The 26,048-nt window shown below is 38.8% G+C and overlaps 1 protein-coding gene across 5 annotated transcripts in view; it reads left to right on the plus strand.

Annotated features, from left to right (window-relative positions):
- Positions 1-26,048, plus strand: part of PLCB1 (phospholipase C beta 1) — a 690,926-nt gene that overhangs the window by 655,703 nt on the left and 9,175 nt on the right. The window contains exon 33 of one of the 5 annotated variants that reach the window (XM_059895828.1): positions 23,407-23,425. The exons of the other annotated variants lie outside the window; for them this stretch is intronic. The gene's annotated coding sequence lies outside the window, so the exon portion shown is untranslated. Of the gene's footprint in view, positions 1-23,406; positions 23,426-26,048 lie in introns of those variants that run through there. 5 annotated transcript variants of the gene reach the window in all.

The following is a 26,048-nucleotide window of genomic DNA, read 5'->3' on the forward strand; positions in this document are numbered from 1 at the left end:
ACTGTTATAAATACAGACAAATTATTTTTCCCCTTGTGGTAATCATGAGGCTAATGTGCTTGCCTTTTCCCTTCTAAAACCAATCTTTATTAACAAGAAATCAGCTCAATCATAGGAATTGGGATCAACAGTTCTCTTGATTCTGTGTTCAGTTGAATCCCGACTTTTTTCTGCCTTCCTAGCTCTATTCTTCCATAAGACAAATCCTTTTGCTGGCAGGGGCTCTCCAGCAGCACATGGGTAAACGTGTGCAGGCAACTCCTGGTTTGTAATCTCCACTCTTAAAACTTGTGCTGGTAGATATTAAAATCAGAATTCCAGGGTAAATGCCAATAAAGGCAATAAATCTGAACTATGCAGGCCATGATTTCTATTGGTTTTATCTATATGCATGGGGCTATCAGGTTCTACAATTCCAAATTCAAGTTCTCTACTGACTGAGCTTATGTCCTTGAATGTGTGATTCATACTTGTGGTAACACCTTGGAGTCATTTTATAGGGATGCTGAACTTGTTTGGAGAGGCTTTAACTAGATTCTTTTGCTTCATGCAAAGAGCTAGTTATCTGATGTGGTCTCTGTTTTGGAGTAATAAGGGGGTAAATGTAAATAAGACATTAACATTGTCCAACCTTTCTCATAGTTAGAATGAATACCCTTTGTAATTTTGAAAGCATCTTGGCTTGTGTGGCCACTGTTGCCTAATGTAATAAAATTAGGATAAAACAAGGAAATGATGGCATCATTGTAAAACAGAATGAAATTTGACCACTGGAAATACCCTACTTTACAACATTCTCAAAGCCTGGAGAAAATGGCCAGGGCCAGCTGCCTCATGCACAAGGATAGGCAAACAATCAGTAAAAATGCTTACATAGAAAGTAAATAATGAGATCTTTAATATGAATTTTCAATATTTTATGAATCTTGGTGGTTTTGGTCAACCTTATATCAAATAAACAGAGTTATTTATTATTATCATTACTTGCTAATAAGTACTGGTTTTGACCATCTGTAGGTTTTGTCTTACAATTTAGTCAGAAATGTGGTTTTGAATCATATTAAGTGCATTGTGGCAATGCAAAATCTTCTACTGAAGCATTTTGTTTTCTGCGCCCCTATTTTTTGATTGACGTATAGCTACTGTACAACATTATATGTTACAGGTATACAATATAGTGATTCGCAATTTTTAAAGGTTAAACTCCATTTTTAGTTATTACAAAATACTGGCTACATTCCCCATGTTGCACAATACATCCTTGCAGCTTATTTTATACCCAGTGTTTTGTACCTTCTACTCCCCTTCCCCCATCATGCCCGTCCCTCCTCCCTCTCCCCACCAGCAACCACCAGTTTATTCTCTATATCCATGAGTCTGCTTTTTTGATAACAAAAAATATAAATTCGCTAATTTGTTGTATTTTTTTAGATTCCACATATAAGTGATATCATTCAGTATTTGTCCTTCTCTGTCTGACTTATTTAACTTAGTGTAATGCCCTCCAAGTCCATCATGTTGCTGCAAATGGCAAGAATGAAATTTTCATTCTTTTTTATGGCTGAGTAATATTCCATTGTATATATATACCACATCTTCTTTATCCATCCATCAGGTTTAATTCATGGAGTTGACAGTGAAATGATTTTGGAATAACAACAGGCAAAAATATGGAAGAGAAGAAATCATAAATTCTAAATACGTATTTTTTAATTTATGTTAACTTGCACAGTAAGTTTTTAAAATATCAGGAAACATATAAAGTTTACTGTGATGAAACTATGAGTATTTGAATTTGGATAATGACAATATTTCACCCATTTTTATTTTACCAAGTTGTGAATAAGTCATGGCCTGATGACATCATCTAGACATAAATTTTGAGAAACTTCCACATTATAATTCTATAGAAGCTCTGTAAGGCAGTATTTCAAAATTAGGACCTGGCTTTGGAAAATTTCATTTTGTGAAGATTAAAGTTAGACATTGGCAATCCAAAGACTTTTACTTTCCTGCTGGAACAGAATTAGATGTTAAGGACAGTAGTTTAGGGTACCTTAGTTTTTTAGTGGCAACCAAATTTTTTGACTTTATACCCCTAGAAACTGAGCGCTCACACACAGGCATATTTAGTTAGTTATTGTATGCTTAGAATAACACATTCATTATAATACATTCATTATAAATGAATGCATATGTAATATATAAATATATTTTAAAATTATAATGAAATAAAAATAGTGAAAAAGGATGAGGTAAAGATGAAAATCATGTTTTATTTTATTTGTTAATGATTCAAAATGCCTCTTTGCTCTCCAAGTGAGAGTAGTTGTGTTTGGATAGACTTCATTATTTTCAAAACCCTTGGTTTGACTCTTTGATTCAGAAATCCAAAGCTCTGGCTCTAAGTTTAGCTTTTTTCAATATTTGGCTTTAACGTCCCTCACTGCTGGAAAAAAAAATAAAAAGATCCCTCACATAGATTTGAAGATTGAAATGGAAGAAGTGCATCCTTTGCTGTGCTTACTGCATTATTACACCCTTTTTATTCAATTCCATTCACCAGTTGTCAAGGTTTGACTTTATGGTGGATGATTAATTTTTAAGTGCTCTGTTAATTACAATGGCTTTGCACTTTCATTAACATGTTATAGGCTTAAGGCAAGGTTTGTTGTTAGCTATAGAGGAAGCAAATCTATATTTCAAAGAGTCTTCTTTTTTAAACTGATTCTCCTGTGATACCTGATTATTTTCACCTTTTAATGTATGAAAGGGGGACATGAAAACTCGGTTTCCTTTTGTTTACCACTTGCATTGTTGCTAATATGGTTCATCTCCATTTCTTTGCAGGGATTTAGTCTTTCTGGTGAGGGTTTGTTAGTTAAAATAGGTAAAGTAGCCTGTAAACCCACTTAACTTGGCCACATGTGAACAGAACATGTTGCAGGAAGCCGAAAGTGAATGTATAAGCAAGGGCACCACTGTCTAGCCTTCAAGATGTGAGACCCTCCTCTTTCCTCAGAAGGCCTTCAGCACTATGTGGCGTCCATAACCATCAGACAAACACCAATATGGTACCAGTGTTGAACTTTATACAAGGTATAAATGAAGTTAAACGCTCTTGCAAATGGAAGTTCTGGTACTCTTTTCCCATATTGCAATGGATCATTTCTCCTCTGAGCATACACATGCCTCTTTGAAGACCACAGGTTTAGGGCATTAAATTGCTTTCTTTCTTGCCAAGACAACAGATCATGAATTCTTTTGGTAACTAGAGAGTTCTGGTATTTTGTAGGCAAGAAATATACTAGAAGTTCCCATATCTAAGCCTATTAGGCTTGTCAATTTTTTGCTTTATATGGTTTGAGGGTAGAATTATTGGGTGCATACATATTTAGTATTGTTATGCTTCCCTATTAAATTAATGCTTTTATCAATATGAAATGCCCCCCTTTAGTAATTTTTCTTGCCTTAAAGTAATACTGTCCAATAGAGAAGCCACTAGCTATGTGTGTCTATTTAAATTTAAATTAATTAAAGATAAACTTTTATATTCAGTTCCTCGATTGTACTACTCATGTTTCAAATGCTCAATAGCCACATGGCTAGTGCCTACCCTATGGGATAGGGCAAAGAACATTTCCATCATCTCAGAAAGTTCTGTTGGACAGGTCTATCTTAAAGCTACTTCATCTGATATTAAAACAACCATGCAGCGTTTTTTTTTTTGGTTGATGATTACATGGAGAATTAGACAAATCTGCAATCACAGATGGAGATTTTAACATACCCCTCTCCTTTACTTACAGAACAAGCAGGGAAAAAAATCAATAAGCATATAGAGGATTTGAGTAACACAATTAACTAGCATGGTCTAATTCAGTACATCCAACAACAGTACCATACATACTCTCTTAAGCACTCAGAAAATTTACCAACATGGGCCATGTGCCAGGTCATAAAGCAGGTCTCAAAAACTCACATTATTTCAATCATGCAGTGTGTTATTTGACCATTGTGGAAATTAAGTTGGAAAATCAATAACAGAAAGATAATTAGAAAATCTCCAAATACCTGGAAAGTAATCAACATGCTTCTGAATAACCTAGAGGTCAGAGGAGAAATCAAACTTAAAAGGAGAACATATTTTGAACTGAACAGCCTACCAAAACATATGAGATGAAGCTTATGCAGCGTTTGGAGGGAAATGCATAACTTTAAACGCATATATTAGAAAAGAAGAAAGGAAGAAACTCAAGCTCTAAGCTTCCATCTCAAGAAAGTAGAAAGGAAACAGCACCTTAAACCTAGAGAAAGTAAAAGGAAGCAAATACAAAAAATGAAAACAGAAATCAGCAAAACAGAAAACAGGCAATATTAGAGAAAGTCCATAGGGATAAAGGTTCGGTTTATTAGCCTAACATGATTAATAAAATTGATAAACACCCCCTCCAAGACTGATTTCTCTCTGAGGAACTTAATTGCATTTGTTGCCCAGATACAAAGAAGTTTACTTTGAAATTATAATTTACTAAACTTCCATCCAAGTCAATTCTCTTTCCATTATGACAGCTTTTTAAAGCCTGTTTTTCATCAGTTAAGTTGAATCATGATAAAAGCGTAATCAGGATAACAAAAGTGCTGAGAGAGGAAAGAATGCTGAGTAAATCTGTGAACCTGATGAGGGCAGGGGGCGTGACATTTAAAACAAGTCTTTCTAACGGCCTCAATGGACAGTGTGGGGAAGGAAGAACAATTAAATATTAATTTTTTAAAGACGAAAATGAGCTTCTCTTCTATTTCACCTTTCAGACAGCTAGGAGGACTTGACCAACAGACCATGAATATTGGTTTTAATAGAAGAGACAGGGCAGAGCAGTAGGTAGAGTTGGATGCCAGGTCTCCCCACAGGGCAGGCATTGATTGTTGATGTCACACAGCAGGAGGTATGTAATTCTACAATCAGGAAACTCAGAATAACTGGTGGCACAGAAAAGAAACACTCCTACAGTTTGGGTTTTGCTGGCACCATACTGTTTAACCTGTTAATCAGTGATTCTCAAACTTTAATATAGATGCAAATCACCTGGGGAATCCTATTAAAATGCAGGCTCTAAGTTAGTAGGTCTGGGTAGACTTTATAACAAGTCTACCTTTATAGTCTGATGACTTTATAACAAGCTCCCAGGTGATGTTGATGCTGCTGGTCCATGGACCACACTGTGAGTAGGAAGACTAACTCAGAAGCACAAACTGGCAGCCCAAACACCAAGTCATGACAGTAGCTCTCTCACTACTACTGTGTGGAATTAGCTACTAACGTATACAAAGTGTGAAATTTCATATGAGCATCTGAAGTTTCCCTTGAAAATTGGGAAGAGCTGGCCAGAGTGAGCCTTCTTACCTGCATGGCAGTAGTCAGCTGGAACCAAGTAGAGGCTGTCACTTTAGGGATGCCATGATTTACCCTCTGCGACAATCCCCATCTCTGTGACAATCCCCATCTCTGTGACACTGACCCCCTGCCCATGATCCTTCGCATTGTTCATCTGCCTTCCAAACCTCAAGGGCTCTCAACCTTGGCTAAATATTGGAATCACAGGGGAGCTTCGAGAACTACTGATGCCTTGGTCCCATCCCAAAAGATCCTCATGTCATTGGTTTTGGGTGAGACCTGGTCGTTTTGTTTTTTTTTTTTTTCTTTTTTGGCCGCACTGTGTGGCTTGTGGGATCTTAGTTCCCCAATCAGGGATTGAACCCAGCCCCTCAACAGTGAAAGTGTGGAGTCCTAACCACTGGACTGCCAGGGAATTCATGAGGCCTGGTGATTTAAAAAGCTTCCAGTTGATTCTGATGTACAGCAAAGGTTGAGAACTTCTGTTTAAATTTAGCAAACATTCCAGCAAGATTCTCAGCCACCATCCTCAGATTCTGATTCAGAAGGTCAGGACAACCTATTTCCTAATATTTGCAGGACCTAAGACAAAAGGAAATTCTGAGCACATGACCTTCTCCCTTCCCTTCCAAGGCCCCACCCCACCCCATTTCTTCTTGCACCATAGAGGATCTTCTGTACATAGAAGTGGACACCCCAGCACATGTGTCCAAGATCTGTCCTTACTCCCATCAAACATCCCCCCCTTGGTGATGCCTTAGACTTAGGTGTATGCAAAATGGTAGCAAGGTTCTGCTCTCAGGAGGACTGACTAGAGAAAGAAGACTGTAAGGGACTAGAAAGGGGGCTGGGGGCCTGTTGGGAAGGGAATCCTGGTATCCCAGTGGTGTGTTTCATGACGCCAAAATTTTCTGAGACCAGCTGGGTGTCCTAAAATTCAATTCTGACACTACTCAGAGTTAGCACAGACCCCACAGCTTAAGAGTTCAGTCCCACATGTCTGCCCCCACTTGAGATGCTCACAACAAGTCTTGGGCTACCTGTACTTCTGACCAACCAGCTATAAATTGGGAGTTTCCACAATCCCCTCTTCATGTTTGATAATTTGCTAGAATGGCTCACAGAACTCAGAAAGGCACTTCACTTCCATTTATCAGTTTATTAAAAAGGGTACAAATGAACAATGGATAAAGAGGCACATGAGGTGAGGTCTGGAAGGATCCTGAGTGCAGGACCTTCTGTGCCCAGGATCTAGGGGTGTGCCATCCTCCCAGCAAGCTTTCTCCAACCCAGAAACTCTCTGAACACTGCTGTTCAAGAGTTTTTATAACCCAGTCTCCAGCTATGTCCTTCCTTCCCTGGTGGTTGGTACTGGGGGCTGAAATTTCCAACTGTCTCATCAATTGGTCCTTCAGCCCCATCCTGAGATTATCGAGGGCTCTATTCTAAGTCACCTCATTATCATTAAGTCAGGTGTAAAGACACTCCTATCACTTAGGAAATTCCAAGGGTTTTAGGAGCTCTGTGCAAGAACCAGAGACAAAAACCCACCTGCATATTCCAGCACTGGGGAGGCCATGTCTCCAGATGAGCTTGTGCTGTGAGGAGCACATGCGTGAAGGAGGGCCAGAAGGAGTCGTGAAGGCCAAGGAACGGGCCCCTCTGCCCAGAACTAAGGGTGCTCTCGTGGGAGGTCTAGGATGAGTCTGAGCATTATTCACATAGTCTCTCCCAGGGGATTCCGAAGCAGATGGTCCACGGGGTACACTGGGAAAGACAAACTCTGCAAGAGAATCAGAGCTAAAGAAGAACAGCTTTCCTTCTTTTTTCTTTTCTGCCCAACAGTCCTCAGTAAAAATCAGATCCTGGAAACCACACTCGTAATGTCAAACCAGGAATTCATCATACTTTTGCAGATGGATCATGCTTTGGGGGCTTTGAAGCCAAAGAGTTAGAGTCTCCAAACAGTTTATTTGAGGAGAGTGGCCACAGGCCTCAAAAAAATTAGAGATTTAGGCTGGCTATACTCCCTGCTTCTGGGAGTTCTTTCTGCTAGAATGCTGTTGTCATGTGTGGACTTAGAAATACAAGAGAAGCCAAACAGCCAAGTGGGCGCTGCCTTCATCTGGATGTTCCCCTGGAAAGTAAAGCCCTCCTTGGCTTCAGGATTTTGAATAATGAGAGCTTATTTGAGCGAGTTCTTTTGAGGGGCCCAAGCACTGAGCCATCTCCTGTGATCCCCTACAGTGTCTGCAGGGCTGACTCAGCATCCTCACGTTATGGACAGAAACTGAGACACAGAGACCAGCCACTGGCCCAAGCCCCTGCAGCTCCTCACTGGCAGAGTTGAGATGTGAATCAAGGCACCTGGCCCTGGAACTCACATTCTCCAAACCACCACCATCCACTGCCTCCCCAAAACACACATGTGTAAACGTGCCACCGTTTTCAGCTGGGAGCTGTGTGACTCCCAGCAAGAGTTTCTGTTCCCAAAGTCCAAAGGAGATGACACTGTGAAGGTTAATGTTTGTTGCAGCCAGAGCAGACCTTGTAGCTTCAGGGCGAACCAAGTTGCTCAAAAATACCCACAGGAACATTTTCTACTGTGCTTATGGAACCAGGAAACGTGATCGGCATTCAAGAGGCTGTAGTTGTACCATAGTCCTCACGAATCGTAGATGAACAGGAACTTCCTGGGGCAAACGTTCCTTAGAAACCAGACTGGACTCCCTTTACTTGGTCAGGAAGACATAAAAGGCTGAACTTCCCAGGGCAGCTGATTTGTGAATGTCATCCTAAGTATCTGAAGAAATTGGAATAAAAATTCCCCAGCCTACTCTTGGAGCCTGTCTCTGACAATCCTCTTCCAAGCAAACTCCATAAGCCAGACGTTGCAAACAGACAACCAGGCTGCAATAACCAGCAAACACAATTTATTTGACTCACACATTGTTATAGTGCTTTTTCTTTCCTATAATTTTCTTTTTGGTTGGTCTCTAACTTTTAAAAATCAGGTGATTTTTCATTTTAAAATATTTTCTGGCTTCTTTTGAAATATTGGAAGTCATAGCTGCATTGAGTCAATGGTACCACTTGGCAGTAATTGGCTGGACCAGAGGAGTGGATTCCCCCTTTAGATGAGCATGTGCTCCCTTTAGCCACAATCACCGTCATTCATTTTTGCCTTACAGCCACATACTACCACCACCACCATTGCTTTGTACTCCTAACTTTATATCTCTTCCTTCTATAGGTATTTGCATTTAATAACTACAAATTTCCTGTTGTTGAAGATCCCTTGTCATTTATGATATGTGTATTTGCTTCTATATAAACTTTGCTTCAACTAGGTCACACTAGCCTAAGAGATAGTCATTGCTTGTTCATTGTTATAATGGGTTGCAAAGTAACACTAAGTGCCCATCCAAACTTTAGTCCCCAAGTTTCCTACCCTAATGGCATGGTTTGCTTTTTGCTTGCCACTTCCCACATATGGTGGTAGATGTCTGGCACTTTATGTTGATAAGGATTCCACGGCTATCCAGACTGACCCAAGAATACTGCCACAATTGATTAGTGATGTCTGCCATGGTCACCATAGTGGCTGCTGTCTATTAGAGCCATTGGCCCTATGCTTTTTTTCTTTATTTTGTGTTTCTGCTCTGCCTCTTAATTATTCTGTCATTTCAGCTACACCTGGGATTCTGAGTGTCATTTCTAAACAGTAGCTACTGACATTAGTAGTGTCTTCTCATTAGGTCTCCCAAAAGAAAGGATGATTATTTTTCTAACTGCTAATTGAAGAACTTGAGAAAATTGCCCCATTACAGACTGTTCCTCTTCATAAACAACAAAACCATCCTCCAGGACAAAACCGAGGAAGGCCAACTGCCTCTAACCAAGCAAGGGTCTAATGCCAGCCTAGGACTATTCCACTAGAGATGAAAACAGCTCCACTGCCCACTTTGTTCAATTACTTTATTCCACTTACTCTGGAACTGACATCACAGCCGTGTCCCAAGTAGTGGAGGAGATCCTCACCCATGCAGGACCCCAGCTGGCTGTATCCCAGTGTTCTCAGGGTAAGCCTGTGGGTCCAGGCAATCCCCTCTCCTCACTTTTCCCTCGCTCTCAAGTCATATCAGCCAAGGCTCAGTCCTAGACAAACAGCGAACTGTGAGTTGAGGCACTTCCTTTTTCTGGGGTTGACTGTTTAAGTGTGAGAAAGGTCACTTTTACAGCCTAAGATGGGAAAGTGCCAGAAGTCCCCACAAACCTCCAAAAGCATTGTTTTCTTTCTGATTTCCTCCACTCTTTCCCCTCTGTGTAATGTTTTTTGTTTTCTTATACTCTTCACCTGCCATTTCCATCTCCCTAGTGCTAGATATCACAGTCAGAGGAAGCTTAATACAACAACACAATTACATCTAAGCAGCCCCCAGACAGCCCCCCAGTGTCCTGAAAGTGAGCTCTGGTTTTATCACGGCCCCTGGGTGGCCAGAAATTACACTGTCATTTACAGTGCAACAGTCCATAGACCAATGGGGAGATGAGGACCAGCGAGGTAAGGTGAGCATCACCCAGCTGGTGAGTGGAAATATCCCTAATAACAACCTCTACCAACCGCATGAGTTTCAAGATGGCACAAAAACATATACATATTGAAGTTTCTGAAAAGTAGCTTATCCAGAAAAAAAAGAAGAAGAAAAAGAACATTTAAAAGAAATGATGGGCATATAAGAAGTAAAATACATTATTAGTCCATAGGTGAAAGCCAGGGAGAAAACATTAAATGCCCAGGTCATAAGTGAACAGCTTGACAAATTTAAACGGTTATGAAATTACCACTTATATCAAGATACAGAATATTATCAGCATCCTAGAAGTTTCCCTCATTCTCCAGTCCGATCGATACTACCTCCATCGTGAAGTAACGGCCATTCCACCTTCAGTCGATATAGAGATTATTTTGTCTAGAAGTTTTGGGACTCTATATTAACAGACTCATAGTCTGTAGTCTTCTGCATCTGGCATCATTTATTTGTTGTATGTAGCCATAGTTGGATTTTTTTCATTGTTGTACAGTATTTGAATACATCACAATTTACTTACCCATTTCACTCTTGATAGACGCTTGGGTTGTTTACAGCTTTTGACTATTATAAGTAGTGCTGCTGTGAACCCTTGTACTGCAGAGAAAAATGTAAAGACTTAAGGATAACTGCCTCTAAGTTATAAATTCAATACAAGAAAGGGAATGAAAACATTTCCCTAGAAATATTATCTTACTTCTATGTGAATCTCCTAAACAATGACACCCAGAATGGTATGTTTCTGCCCCTTCAACAATCTCCTGTGCTGAGACATTTTATATGATTAAGTGTGCTCTGCCCAAAGCATTATTCTACAAAGAAAATGCTTCCCCCAAGCTCTAAACATTACTTGTCTTAAAGCGTTTCTAGTAAAGAATGCCCTGTTTTTCGAAAGTTCACTCTATGCCACTGCACTTTTATGAAAGACCTATATTAGGACCTGTTTTGCTAACAAAAAGAAATCTGAAGAGGATTTCCACTTTGAAAAAAGGCGAGAATAGCATTCAACATCTGTTTTACAATGGACCCCAAGCCAGGAGAGGGGCACCGCCAAGCTCCTTCTCTGGGAACTACTCTCAGCTTCTCAGCGTCAGGCTGCCAGAGATGTGAACTCTGTGAGCATCTGTGCTTTATCTCAATTTATTTTGTGCATCTGTTAGCAAGATGTGTCCTAAGCTTCTTCGCTTTAGGCCATTTCTGCTTACAAAGGTTTCATAGGACCGCTCTACTTTCAGATAACGGGGAAACCTGCCCATTAAGGTACGATTTCACCACTAGAGGGCAAGAATGACTCCACAGCACTTGCCTTTGCCAGACCTGAAGTCAAAATGATTAATCACGGGGAGGCAAAAAACAAGAAGCCAGAGAGAAAATGGGTGAGCACTCGAAGGCAAAATAAACACCCATACACTTAAACTTTCCTGGGTAGGGAGGATATGAAAAAATGTCACCCATGAGTCACTTTCTAACTTTCTTTCCGTCTTTCCTTTCACCCTCCGTTTTTTAAAAATCGATGCCACGGTCCTCAGTTGTTGAAACTACCACTCAGTAGGGTGGGAGTGAGTCAGATCTCAAAGGGCATTTTTCAGCACAACCTAGAGTCTTGATTAGGGACAGGGGGAAGTTTACGTAACCCACAGAGCACTAGGGGTTCTCAGCAAGCAACAGGGAATCCTGCCACCTCCTCTTCCTTATAAGTAATATTTCTTCCAATGAAACCACAATGTTTACTAAAATTGAGGCACTGGTGGGTAAGGTTGCCAGCTGCCCACACCTCTCCTCTCTCCATCCCCTTTACCTCCTACAAAATTAACCAAGGTCACAGACCGAGATGTGTTGTCTTTGCAGGGGGAGGAAAGGTTGGGAAATTCATTATGAAGGCGAGTTGCCTTTAGACTATTTATAATAAATTTCTACTAGAAAAGGACATTTGGCTGACAACCGTTTTCTTCTGCCTTCGCATGACCAAATACAGTAAGAATTCAAAATGAAAACTGAAAAGCAAGGAAGAAGAGCCTACAGCTGGAGCAGTCTGTTTTCACATCTCACACTGGCGAATGACAAACTCAGAAAGGAGCCCCCTTGTGTATTCCCTGTCCCGGTTATCTCCTTCTGCTTCTCCGAAGGGCTAAGAAGCCTTTTCTGTTAGCCAAGACTCCTTTGTGCTGCAGCTTAATTTTCCTGGCGTAATTTTAAATACAGATCATGTCTACAGTGCAGCAATTAATGGATAGCCTAAAGACTTATTATTTCAAACTAATTGATATGTAGGAAAAGTTTAAATAACTTAACAGGGAGGGGGAAATTTTAAATGATGTGTGCATGGTGAAATTTAGAATTTCTGTCTGTTTTGGAAGTAGCAAAAACATCTGATTAAGTAAGGATGTGACCGAAATGTAGAATTGATCTGGAAATCTGTCCCTATTGACGTTCTTGAGCTTGTGATTAGAAGATAGAAAGATTCAAACATTTCAGAAAAGGGGGATGGGGGGGTCAGGTCCTCCAACCAACCCACCCCCACCAATTCTAGGGGATTGTCTGATAAGAGAAATGAAGGCCAGGGTATATTTTGAGTTGTGCTTTTAGGTAAGCAATAAGTAATGGGAAAACGATGCCAGTTTTCCATTGTAACTCTGTGGACAAATCTTCTTGATTTAAACTTGAGAGGGAAGTCTACAAAGGCCAAGTTCACCCAGCTGCAACAGAACTTACTCCAAATCACCAATGCTTCCCCACCCAGGACTGCCTCCAACTTCTAAGAAATGTAAGAAATATGCTGCAATTAATGACAGTACTGGCAAAACAGAACAAAACAAAACAATCCACTTTTCTAATTTCCTCTTTCTTCATTCCAGCAAGTTTAATAGGAAAGTTCAGAAAATTTATCTGAAGAAAGAATATTCTTCAAATGAAAGAAAGCAGGAACATTTTAAGAAGCAATTGAGACCTACGATGCTAGATTACATTGGCAAGATTTTCAAGAACAGAAGTTGGCGTTTGTAAGGAAATAGAATTCATACCAAGCATAAACCATAGGGGAAAAAAAATCAACCTACCTTTGAAATGTTCTTTTTCACACTGGATTCGTGTCATGAAAATATCTGAATGACTTTGGCCAAGTCACTTAAACTTCATGGTCTTTGGTCTTTTCAAATATAAAATTGCCACATGGGTTGGTGACTTTTCAGGACCCTTCAGTTCTAACCGCCTACTTCATTTTAGGTAGCTCTACCTACTTTTTAATAGATATTATATCAGGTGTACAGAATTGTATAAATAATAATCTTTAGTTCATGGCACACCCTTCTCACTGGTTTGTACAAGACCATATTGGTCTATTTATAATATAATAAATACCCTTGAAATAATTACACAACACAAAAACTAGAACACTGGTTTTTTTTCCCCCTCTGGTATCCCTGCCTCTTTTTCCCCACCCTCAATCCTCCAAGGTAGTCATGAATCTGAATCTTGTATATATAATTGTTGTATTTTTATATTTACATAGGTATAGATATACATACATGCATTATACACATAAATGTATGTATATGTATATACATATATATGCACATGTCTATCTACATCATATGCATATATTCCTATAACAGATTTTTTTGGTTTTAGTTTTTAATTTCATAAAATATGAGTTTAAAAATATCATACTGAACTATGATGACATAGGTAAAAGTATCATAATGAAATATTACACTGTATATAATCTCTTGAGACCTATGTTTTTCACTAAAAATATATGACTAACCCCAACAGCAATGAGCACATGTATTCACCAAAAGACGCCTACAAGAATGTGCACTGTTTGTAATAGCCCCAAACTGGAATCAGCCTGATGTCTATCAAGTGTTACATGGATAAATAGAGCATAATATATTCACACCATTGAATACTGTACAGCCATGAGAATGGACAGTCCACAATGGTACACAACATAATGGATGCTTTTCACAAACAAGACATGGCATGAAAGGATCTAGATACAAAAGTATACACAATATTATTACATTTATAGGAAGCTAAAAGAGTAGCTACCTTGGGTTGGGGACAGGATGAGGTGATTGGAAGGTGGCAAAAGGGGGACTTCTCGAGTGCTGGTCATGGTGTCTTTCCTGATCTGGGTGCTGGTTAAATGGGTGTGTTCACTTTGTGAAAGAAAAAACACAAATCCGTACACTTATTGTATTAGCTGTTGTTGCATAACAAATACCACTCCAAACTCAGTGCCTGAAACAATAAACATTTAGTATTAGTCACAAGTTGGGGAGCTGGGACTCTTCTGGTCTTGCTTGGTCTCACTCATGTGTCAGCTGAACTCTGCTGATCTTGGCTGGACCCTCTTTCATGGTTAGGTGTCAGCTGGCTCTAGACTGGTCTAGGATGGCCTCAGCAAGATCAGGTCTCTTCACCTGGTCTCTCATCTGCCAACAGGCAAGCCCAGGCTTATTCACATGCTGGTGGCAGGGTTCAAAGAGCAAGAGTGGAAGCACAGGAGGCCTTTTGAGAAATAGAACTAGGACAGTGTCACCTTTGTCATAGTCTCTTGACAAAAAAGAAGTCACAAGTGAGGAGTGAATAAGTGTGGCCTTTTAAAATATCAATCTACCACACTTGTGATATAATGCACTTTTAACTATGCATACTAATAAAAATTTTTAATAAAATTAATTATATCTATATACAGTTTATCTATATTGTTGGATGTGACTCTAGTTTGTTTTGACTTCTAACATTTTACGCCATGAATATATTACAGTTTATTTATCCGCTCTCCTTTTGGTGGGCATTTTAGGGATTTTCAGTTTATTGCTGTGACATGCGGATCTGCTACAAACATTCTTGCACATGTCCCCTAATACAGAAATTCTGTTCAAGAGATTTTCTTGACTGTATACCAAAGTGTGGATTTTCTATGTCATAAGGAATATGAATCTTCAGTTTTACAAGAAGATGCTAAATTGGTTTCCAAAGTAACTCTACCACTTTATACTTCCCTAGGAGACCCTTTGATCCAGACACTTGCCAACAATCAATATTCAAGTCAGACTTCTTAAGAGTTCCCAATAAAACAGGAATAAAATAGCAACTCATTGTGGTCTTTGCCTTTCTCTGATGAGTGAAGAGAATGATCATCCTTTCATTTCTATTACTTTGTTGTGTCTCTGGTTTTGGCCACACATGTTTCTTAAGTAAAATGCCTATTTGTATCTTATGTTCATTTAAAAAATTGGGTTATTTTTTCTTATCTAATTTCTTTATAGCAATTTTTTTGTATATTCTCGATACTACATTTTTGTCAGATGTGTGTGTTGTGAACATCTTTGCCAGGTTCATACCTGTTTCTTACTTTGATTTCACAGATTTCTTAATTTTAAGTGTTAAAATTTTTGTTCTAATGTTTATCATTAGCTATTGAGGCTTGTTTAAGCAATACTTAACTACCCCAAGGTCTGAATTATATTTATTTATATTGCCTTCTAAAAGTCTCAGAGTTTTGGTTTTGGCTTTTAAATCTTTCATCTATCTGGAGTTTATCTTTGTGCATGGTTTGTGGTGAGGATCTAATTTCGTATTTATTTATGTAGATAACCATATTTTAAAGCTTTATCTATCAAATAATTCCTCTCTTTCCCACTGATCTGCCGTGCCACCATGCTCATACATAAAATTTGCATACATGCATGGGCCAGTTTCTTAGCCGCCTATTCCATTCCATTGGTTAACCTGTCTATCCTTGTGTCTGCACCAATCTCTTGATTACTATAACTCCATAACACACCCTGTGTCTGGTAAGATACCCCTTCCTATTGCTAATTGGTTCATCCACTTCTAAGGCCAGTACTTAGAGTGAGCTCAGTCTTACTTGGCTCAATACCTTGAATTCATCTCAAAGAAGCACCAAATCTGTAACTTTCTTATAAATAACATCTGCTGAAAATAGAAAATATTTCAAAATAGCACAGCCTAAACTTTTTCAGTTTAACCCTTCATATGCACATTTAAAAATTAATAACAAATATCTTTAAATCTGTTCCTCAGACTTCAGTGTGCATACGAATTACCTAGAGATCTTGTTAAGAATGCAAATTCTGGGGCTTCCCTGGTGGCGCAGTGGTTGAGAGTCTGCCTGCTAATGCAGGGGACACGGGTTCGATCCTTGGTCTGGGAGGATCCCACATGCCGCAGAGCAACTGGGCCCGTGAGCCACAATTGCTGGGCCTGCGCGTCTGGAGCCTGTGCTCCGCAACAGGAGAGGCCGCGATAGTGAGAGGCCCGCGCACCGCGATGAAGAGTGGCCCCCGCTTGCCGCAACTAGAGAAAGCCCTCGCACAGAAACGAAGACCCAACACAACCAAAAATAAATAAATTAATTAATTAAAAAAAAAAAAAAAAAGAATGCAAATTCTGATTCATTGGGTCTGGGGTAAGCCTGATGTGATACTGCTCATCCTAGTACTTTGAGTAGCAGTGTTTATAAAGTGATTTTATCCCACACAACTGAGTCGGAGAACTTTTCCTTCTAGAGGTGGCATTCTGGCTATCTTTGGAAAACCTTTTGAATTTTTTACCTCATACTTCTATTAATTCAAGAACCTGTTGTTTTTTTTTTAAATCTCTCTGGACGTTTTCAGGATCCCTTTCTAATTCTGAGGCATTGGTCAGATATTTCTTTTTTTTTTATGCAATTTTTTTCAGTTGACACACATATATATATATATATATATATTTTTTTTAATTAATTAATTTTTTTATTTTATTCTTGGCTGTGTTGGGTCTTCGTTTCTGTGCGAGGGCTTTCTCTAGTTGCGGCGAGCGGGGGCCACTCTTCATCGCAACGCGCGGGCCTCTCACTGTCGCGGCCTCTCTTGTTGCGGAGCACAGGCTTCAGATGAGCAGGCTCAGTAGTTGTGGCTCACAGGCCCAGTTGCTCTGCGGCATGTGGGATCTTCCCAGACCAGGGCTCGAACCCGTGTCCCCTGCATTGGCAGGCAGATTCTCAACCACTGCGCCACCAGGGAAACCCAGTCAGATATTTCTTGCTGAAGTCTTTTTTTTTCAGTGTAGACTCTAAATCTATTAGACCATGTCATATATTTTCAAAGGTATAGACTATTCAACTGAATAAATGTCTACTTGGATGTGCTAAGACCTGGATAACACAGTGGGAATATGAGAGGGAAGAAAAAAAGAACATAATATCCTGTTCTCCATTCTACCTACCATGACAATGTATATCAATTTTGCCTTTGTTCTTCCACTATTCTATATAAAAACCTCTACCAACTTTCTGCTTTAGTGAATCATTGAGGGAATACAAATATATGGCTTCTTGCTAATGCTTGATAGAAGAGGAGGCTATTGTAAGTAGAAACTGTGGTGTAAGAATAACTAAGTTTGAATTCTGACTTCATTATTTACCAGCTGTGTGACATAGCCACTAAATGATAGTAGTATTTACCTCATAGAATAATGTGAGAATTCAAAGAGGTAATCCATGCATATAATTCATGCCAGTCACTTAACCTAGTGCCCAGCATATAATAAATGCTTAATAAATATTCATAGTAATAGTCATTGTTATTTGACAACTATGACAGAAAAATTACTAAAAGCCTAGTGGAAGAAAACCTTTGTGCTTAAGACACTGGTGATTAGTTCATTTTCATGATTGGTAATTGAAGGCTTTGATTTCATGGATTAACTCAGATGCAAGTCTCCCCACAGTGATTTACAGTTTCCAAATCAATAATACGTACTGATTTGGCAATTCATCTTGTATGACTAGCTCATGTTATTGTGTAACTTTACCTTGGCTCACCAATTATATTTTAAGTTTTTAACCCTTAAGAGACAACTGTTAAACACCATTCAGGATTCCCCAAGCCAACTACCACAGAGCCAGCCATTTACATTAGTAAGTGCTCAATAAATATTCATTAGTCAATTCAATGATTAACTGTAGCAATTCATACACCTCCACAGGGACTTAAGTGGGTAAAGCAGGAAAAGCATCTTAAGGCTGTTATCTTCGAGAAATTAGTATATTATCAGTGTGCTCCCATTTGTTTCTTGAACATAATTTTCCTGATGTCTTAAGAGAACTCACAGGAAGAATTCCTATACTAATAGAATAACCATTCATTAATTTTCAAGTTCAATGAGAAACTAAATAACTCCAACCAGTTGCTTGGCTTTCAACTCATCATTTTGACCTCATAGTAGACACAACTTTCTCAGAAGAGTCCATACCATCATGGTGGCCATGACAGACGCATTTGCAATTTTATTCTGTTACATGTTTTCCAAAGAAGTTGGTTACAGATTTATTAAGCAAATATTAGACATAAAAATAAATATTTTAGAGGAGTAGGATAAGAAAGTGAATGAGAGGAGGGATAGATTGGGAGTTTGGGATTGACATGTACACACTGCTATATTTAAAATAGATAACCAGCAAGGACCTATATAGCACAGGGAACTCTGCTCAATATTCTGTAATAACCTAAATGGGAAGAGAATTTGAAAAAGAATAGATATACGTATAACTGAATCACTTTGTTGTATACCTGAAACTATACAGCACAGGGAACTCTGCTCAGTATTCTGTAATAACCTAAATGGGAAGAGAATTTGAAAAAGAATAGATATATGTATAACTGAATCACTTTACTGTATACCTGAAACTAACACATCATTGTTAATCAACTATACTCCAAAATAAAATACATTTAAAAAAAAGAGTGAATAGAAATTTATGGCTGAGTAAAGGTGAAAGAAAGCCAAATCACCAATTCTATTCCTGATTATATTTTAATCCAAAAGACCATATTTTAAATGAGGTTCCATGTCTTGATTAGTGGCATTTCTCCTTGAAAATGTTGATTGCATTTGGCTCCCAAGTCTGAACTGCTAGCATACTTGCATAAAGCAAACAAGTTTAGTTTGTATGTTTGTATTAATGACATGTGATCAAGGCACAGGAACTCTTAGTAAAGAATTATGCACTTACTATGTTTGTTTGAAATATAAACTAAGGATAATTTATTAATTGGTGAGGTGGGTCATTTTCTTTGAGACAGAGCATTTGGTTAGAAGGCAAGCTAAAGAGAAAAAAGTGTTAACTTGATTTATTAGAAAAACATTGAAAATAAACATTTTAACAGATATTTATTTTAAAGCAGAAAGCTTTTCCTTTAAACATACACTATATGTCTGGAATTGTTACTCAAATATTATTTAATGCAAAGGCCATTTTCTTAAAGGTATCATTATATTTCTGCTACTAAATTCAGTGCAGTAACATATTTCCTCTTGCAAAATACATTTGATCTTCTTTTGATGGGATAAACTGTTTCTGAATATGCTCAGTACATCATACATTATTTATTCATCTCAATGTTCAGCATAATTTTTCTTGACAGCCTTTCTTTCACTTGAAATGTTATGTAACAAAAACACCAAAACCAGTTGGCATTTGAGTTTATCCCTCTGTTCCATATGCTGCTGAATGAAGAGGGAAATAAACACACATCATCACTCTGCTTGACACATTTCAGACACAGCCTATCTTTTCTCCTGTACATCAATGTCTCTTCTCCACAGAAATAATTTCACAGCAGTTTTAGATTCTTGCTACATCATATACGACCACTGAGGTTACAGTCTATATAGCAGAGACCAAAAGATATCCAAATTCACATTTACTTGGATTGCTGCTTGAATTTAATGTGCTTCAAGGCCAAATAGATCTGTGTAGATTCAGAAAGGAATGACTGTTTTTCAACTTAAATCTAGGCATTGGACAATTTATGGTAGATCTTCAGCTCAAGTAATTTATAAGCAAGTCAAATAATATCACCCTGCATTATACGTCAGGGCACATCAATCCCCAAACTATAAGTAAATCCCTGTAATTTTTACACCTAATATATGCCAGCTAATAAATTCAAAAACTAAGTGAATGTCTTAGTTTGCGTGCCCCCAGAGGCAAACCCTCAGACAAGGATTTGAGTACACGCAGTGATTCTGAGAAGTGATCCAAGGAAACTATTAGAGGGTAGGGAAGGGAGGCAGGAAAGGGAAGGCAACAGTATAAAAAGTGTGTTTGTTATCAAGCAAGTTACAACCATGGGCAACTGGTGCTCAACCCTATTGGGAGACTATGTAGAAGATGCACCTTAGAGTTATTCCATCTAAAGGGTAAGGGAGCTAGAGTATATGCTTATGCCAACTACTGGGCTGCACTTCCAGGCAGCTGTGCTCTCTACTAGAGAAAGCAGGCAGTTGGAAATAGGACAGTCTATCTACATTGTAATGGTTAGTCCAAAGGGCTCTAGGCTGAACAATGACTATCACTGCTATAGCTACTTCTGAATTGAATGAGAAGCCTCCCCGCCACCCAAGATTATAATGCTACAGCCTCAACAATCCAGATTTCAATGTCATTGAATCCAGTACTCTACATCTGATATATGTACCTTGACAATAGTCAAATCTGTTTAGGTTTACAAAATACTTTCCAAATCTGACGCTACTTTTTTGGCAGGACTTAATCATTAAATATACAAATGGTTCTCAAGAATCCACGTATACAAGACTCTCCTGCAAAGCTACCTTAAGTTCTAAATCAGTAGTTCTCAAACTTCGGGATGTATCAGAATCAGCCAGAGGGTTTAATAATACACAGATCACTAAGCCCCCACACCCAGAGTTCTAATTCAATAAGTTTGGCATGGGCCTGATAACTTGCATTTCTAATAAGATCCCAGGTGATGCTGATGCTCTATGTAACTTCACCCACTTCACTTGCCCCAGGCCTAATCATTTTTATTTATTTTATTTTATTTAATTAATTAATTTATTTATTTTTTTAAAGCTTCAATTCTGGGGATTCTTTTTCTGGTTTTTTAAAATTTATTTATTTATTTTTATTTATGGCTGTGTTGGGTCTTCGTTTCTGTGCGAGGGCTTTCTCTAGTTGTGGCAAGTGGGGGCCACTCTTCATCACGGTGCGTGGGCCTCTCACTGTCGCGGCCTCTCTTGTGGAGCACAGGCTCCAGACGTGCAGGCTCAGTAATTGTGTCTCACGGGCCCAGTTGCTCCACGACATGTGGGATCCTCCCAGACCAGGGCTCAAACCCCTGTCCCCTGCATTGGCAGGCAGATTCTCAACCACTGCGCCACCAGGGAAGCCCCAGGCCTAATCATTTTTGTTTTACCATTATTACCAAAAGGATACTATACATTTTAGAGAAAGGAAATTTTAGGAAGCCTTGAAACACACTTTCCAAATAACTGGAAATGTTAAGCAGAGTAAGTTTTTTTCCACCTCGAAGAAGTCAAGGTTGGAATCTTCTATCCACAGTTGAAAATTCTATAATATTTATTTGATTGACATGTATAGAAAGATGGTCATTCATAGGTAAGGATTAGATTGATAGGTTTTCTGAGTGGGATTTCATTTAGCACTATGAAAAATTATGCATTTAATAATGTTTTTATTATTGTTTGGCCACTGATCTCTGGGGTATTTCCAACTTTGACAGTGTTTTATTTTACTTAGCCTACAATTAGACAAAATAGTCATGTTTTAAAAAGATAATTTGGAGTTCTTATGTTGTTACTTTTTCAGTTATTTTGGAATGTAATTGGATGTGCCACAGAGAGTAAGAGGGAAATGATATGGGTGAGCCTTTGATAAATTTAAGTGGCAGTCACCTGAACAAGTGTGCAAAGGGACGGGAATTTAATGATGTCCAGTACTTCTGGTCTTAGGTAATTCCTACTCTGGGATACCAAGGAGAGATGATCACTTCCTCCTCTGTGCTACTGCTGTATGTTGCTTATCACTTTATCATGGTATTTATCTCAGCATATCACACTATTATTTTATGTTTCACATCTCCCACTGGTCTGGGGACTCCTTGAAACCAGGGCTGTGTCTCGTTCATGTCTCTATGTCTAGCATTAGTCACAGTGCCAGGTGCACAGAAGGGCACTCAGTAAATTTTGGATAAATGAATGAATAAATCAAAGAATTCATGAGGGAGTAAAGGCAAAAAAGTGAGTAAATGTAGAGAATGAACCATGAATTGATGGCATTTGCCATCCAGCCCAGTATTGCAAGTACTGGGACATGTTCCCTAATACGGGATTAGGATGGCTTTCTGGCCAGCAAAGTCACCTGAGAACTAGAACAAGTTTGGTAGAACCTAGTAGACTTTTCTGTCACCAGTAGCTTTTCCTAAAGTCATTTATCCCTGTGTAAGTAAGGATGCCTATGACCCATTAGAAGGGCTTTCAATCCCCTAGATTGGGTGATTTGAAGAAGTCACCCAGGTTTTTAGAAGCAGCCTTGGGGTTATCCACACCAGGAGATGGTCAGCTGATGGCAAGTTGGAAGCAGAAATTAAGATTTAGCTGACTAGTACAGGTTTGTTCTTGAAGCAGAAGAAAAAGGAATAACGTCTTAAAATTGTTTTGCAATATTACTTAATTGAAGTCTCCCATTTCTGTCCTTATAAGAATAGCTTCATGATAGCCATAGACTATATATTGTGCTGGCCAAAAAGCTCTTTCCGGTTTTTCCATAAGATGTATGGAAAACCTGAATGAGCTTTTTGGCCAACCCAATACATTTTAATCTAGTGATAACAATGGAAGAAAATGGAGGTTTTTTTCACCCAACACTTTTCTTGTAGAAGAGAAATAAAGATTGATGGAAAATTATAATGCCCCTGGGATTCATAACAATAGCTCTTTCTTATAGCTATAAAATAGCTATAAAGTACTCAAGATTTATTGTTAGGATTATTCTCTAATTTTACTTAAAATCCAGAATAGCAAATATGCCCCAAGCAAACTTAAGAGACCATCTTTATGGCATAAAATTGCCTAATAAAGATGAATCATAAATTGGAGAAACACTTGTCATAACTACACATATTCCTTTAACCTTAACATAAATCATGCAACACAAATTATATATTTGAGAATGTATTGTTTAGCATAACACTGGCTGCTGTAACAAACAGCACCAAAATACAATAGAATTCTATTTCTTTTTTCATATAACAGTCCATTGTGGGTGTTTCTGGTTGGTAGACAACATGCTTCCACATGGTAATTTAGAGAACCATATTCTTTTCATAATGTGGCTCCATCATCCTCTAGGACTTTGCTGGAAAAGGGAAAGAGACAGTAGAGATGCCCCCATATGCCTTTTAACAGGCTGGCCCTGACATTTCATTGGCAAGAACTGGTCAAGTGCCCCCCTAGGTGCAAAGATAGTGAAGGGGCTTGTAAACATTGTTCTTGTCTAGGCAGCTGCCATCCAGGCATAGCAGACACTATGAAAGGGTGAATGTAAATTCGGGGGATAACTAGTCATTTTTTACCATGTAGACCAAGATAATGGAATTCAAATCTGCTATACCTAGAATTACTCTGAATTGACTGCCACTCATGTAAGACCCCAAAGGTAAGTAAGCAGAGTAACCATTTTATGTTCCAAATCACCTCTGCAGACCTCATGAAAAAAAGAGATCCATCAGAGAAAGGATTCGTCCTTGAAGACTTAAAAAAGAGCATTTCTATAAAACACCTTGTAATTGGGTTTATCAGATTCCCCATTCCAAACCCTGTGGGTTTAGCAGTCACATCACCAAATTTTGATAAAGGAGGAAATAGGAAAATAGACATCTCAAATTATTTAGCAAGTCCCTTCCAGAGGAGCTGCCTAGAATAGGGTCAAAAGCTTATTCCAGGTATAAGTGTCTTTTTCTTCCCAGTGAGGAGCGCCTTGCCACAGATTCAGAACACCAGCGTGATGTGGTTATGTCTCCATTCATGCAGCAAAGAGGATGGCAGCCAATCCCTGAGCTGGGAGGACTCGGCAGACTTCTGGGTAGTTGCCTATCACGTCCAAAGACATACCTATAGAATATATTACCCAGATACTCTGGAAGTTGCAAATTGACCTGCAAGATGGCTTTTTTTTTTTTTTTTTAATTTCTAATTTAGGCGCTAACACTGACAAACCAGAAGATTTAACATGAAAATCCATATTGCTAGCTTCCTTTAAAAAATCAGATGCGGCAACCTTGGGCAGGTATGTGGCAGCAATCTAGTTGGCAATTTTGGGCGGCTCCTCTTTGTAACCAAGGACCCGAGGACCACTCTCTGCAATCGCACAGTTCTCGCCTGGCCCCAGTCTCTCATTTACCTTTCTACCTGGTCCATTTCAGTTTTCTGGCTCTGAGAAAATTCATTATAATTGCCAACTTGACCTGAGATGGAGAATTCAGGAGTGAAAACCAGACTGCTCCAAACCCCTCCAAGGCCAAGAGATCAAATGTCTAGTTTCCCCTCGGATTGAGTTGTAAACGGTCAACCTAAAACCACAGTAATTTAAGCAGAAGACGTAAACATCATGTTTAGAAGGAGTGACTGTCTAATTAGAAAATACTCGCTCCCTAAACATCAAAATCAATTATCCTGATAAAACCCGAGTATGGCTAACCACTCTTGAAATACACATTTACAAAAAGAAAGAGAAAAACCAAAACTAATTTTAGGTGATTGGGAGAAGAGCATTCTCTAGGGATGTGGCTGAGTTCATTCCAGGACACAACCACAGCCTGTCTCTTACTCTTTAAATGCACAGGCTTTAAATCAAGAGGGGGAGCAGTTTTGGCTGGGGCTCAAGTGTGGGTAATTAAGAATTAAAAGGAGTTAAGACAGGTGTGTGCAGGTGAGGACACTGATCTGAAGAGAGGTCCACATCAGGGCAGGACCTGCTTGAGAATAAGTCTTGGGAGGCCACTCTGGCAGGTCTGAAGGGCTCCCAGCCCAAGACTTTCCTAGGAGGACGTTTCCCTGGGACTTCCACTTCTCTGAGATGATTGCAGCACCATCTGCACTATAAACATTTGTTTCTAATGTGAGTCAGCATAGGAACTGAAATCATAATGTAAGTTCAATTCTTCTCTGCTGGTGATATTCCACTTGATGGAGAAAAAATACACACTTCATCTAAAAATTATTAGCCCTTGCATGGCTTTTATTTCCATTGACTTGAGGCTTTTTATTGATTCTTTTAGGGTTTCTGTGGTTGAGAGAATGGGATTCTTCTGGTATTGCCTTCTTAGCCTCCGTCCAGTGGATATAAATCAAGCTTTGCTGTCATACCCTTGCTTCTGATGGAGCAGCTAAATCAGGAGCCACAAACTGCAGACTAAACTGAGCTTTTTATTTGACTCTTGTTACTTGGTATTTGGTACTTGGTACTTGTTAACATTTTTGAATTTGAGTGTTTTAAACATGAAATACAATTCCAGTTGGCCACAGGTGTTGGCACTCCTCTATTGCCTTATATCAAACCTAATTCACAGATTTATGTTTTTTCTTGGTCCCCATGGATATTTGAATTTAGAGATTTTGAAATTAATATTCCTGTATTAAATTGATTCATGCATGAAAAGTCTTAAGAACAGTGCATGCCATACAGTAAACACACAGTAAATTGCAATTACTACTTTCATTGTATTACTATCATTATTTTTGTGGTTCTATATTTCATTGCAATTTACTACCAATATTTACTAGATTAGTTCTATCCCTAGAGATCTTTCTTTTAACTTTAAACTGGATTTTTTGATTCCAATTTTCCATTTGCTTATCGTTTCTTGGAGTATCCAACTCTTTACAGAAATAGTCTAATTAAATTAGACTGCACTTAATGGCAAACAGGAAAACAGCCAGCTGACCAAATAAACAGGTCCTAAACTGAAGAATTACATAGGGGGAATGAAGAGCCAGTGTCTTCCAAGCATGACAGACACAAACAGAAAAGTCCAGTGAAGGCTTAGAAATAGACCAGGTTAACTGCAGCTGGATTAGAGCCCCTTTTGTTTTCCAAGAGTCTGAATAGGTGTACCTTGTTTTACTGCACTTCACTTTATTGAACTTTGCAGATATCGCTTTTTTTTTTTTTTAAACAAATTGAGGGTTTGTGGCAGCCCCATGTCAAGCAAGTCTATCAGCAC

This window comes from Balaenoptera ricei, chromosome 15, assembly GCF_028023285.1.
Source record: "Balaenoptera ricei isolate mBalRic1 chromosome 15, mBalRic1.hap2, whole genome shotgun sequence".
In the NCBI taxonomy this organism is placed as follows: domain Eukaryota; kingdom Metazoa; phylum Chordata; class Mammalia; order Artiodactyla; family Balaenopteridae; genus Balaenoptera; species Balaenoptera ricei.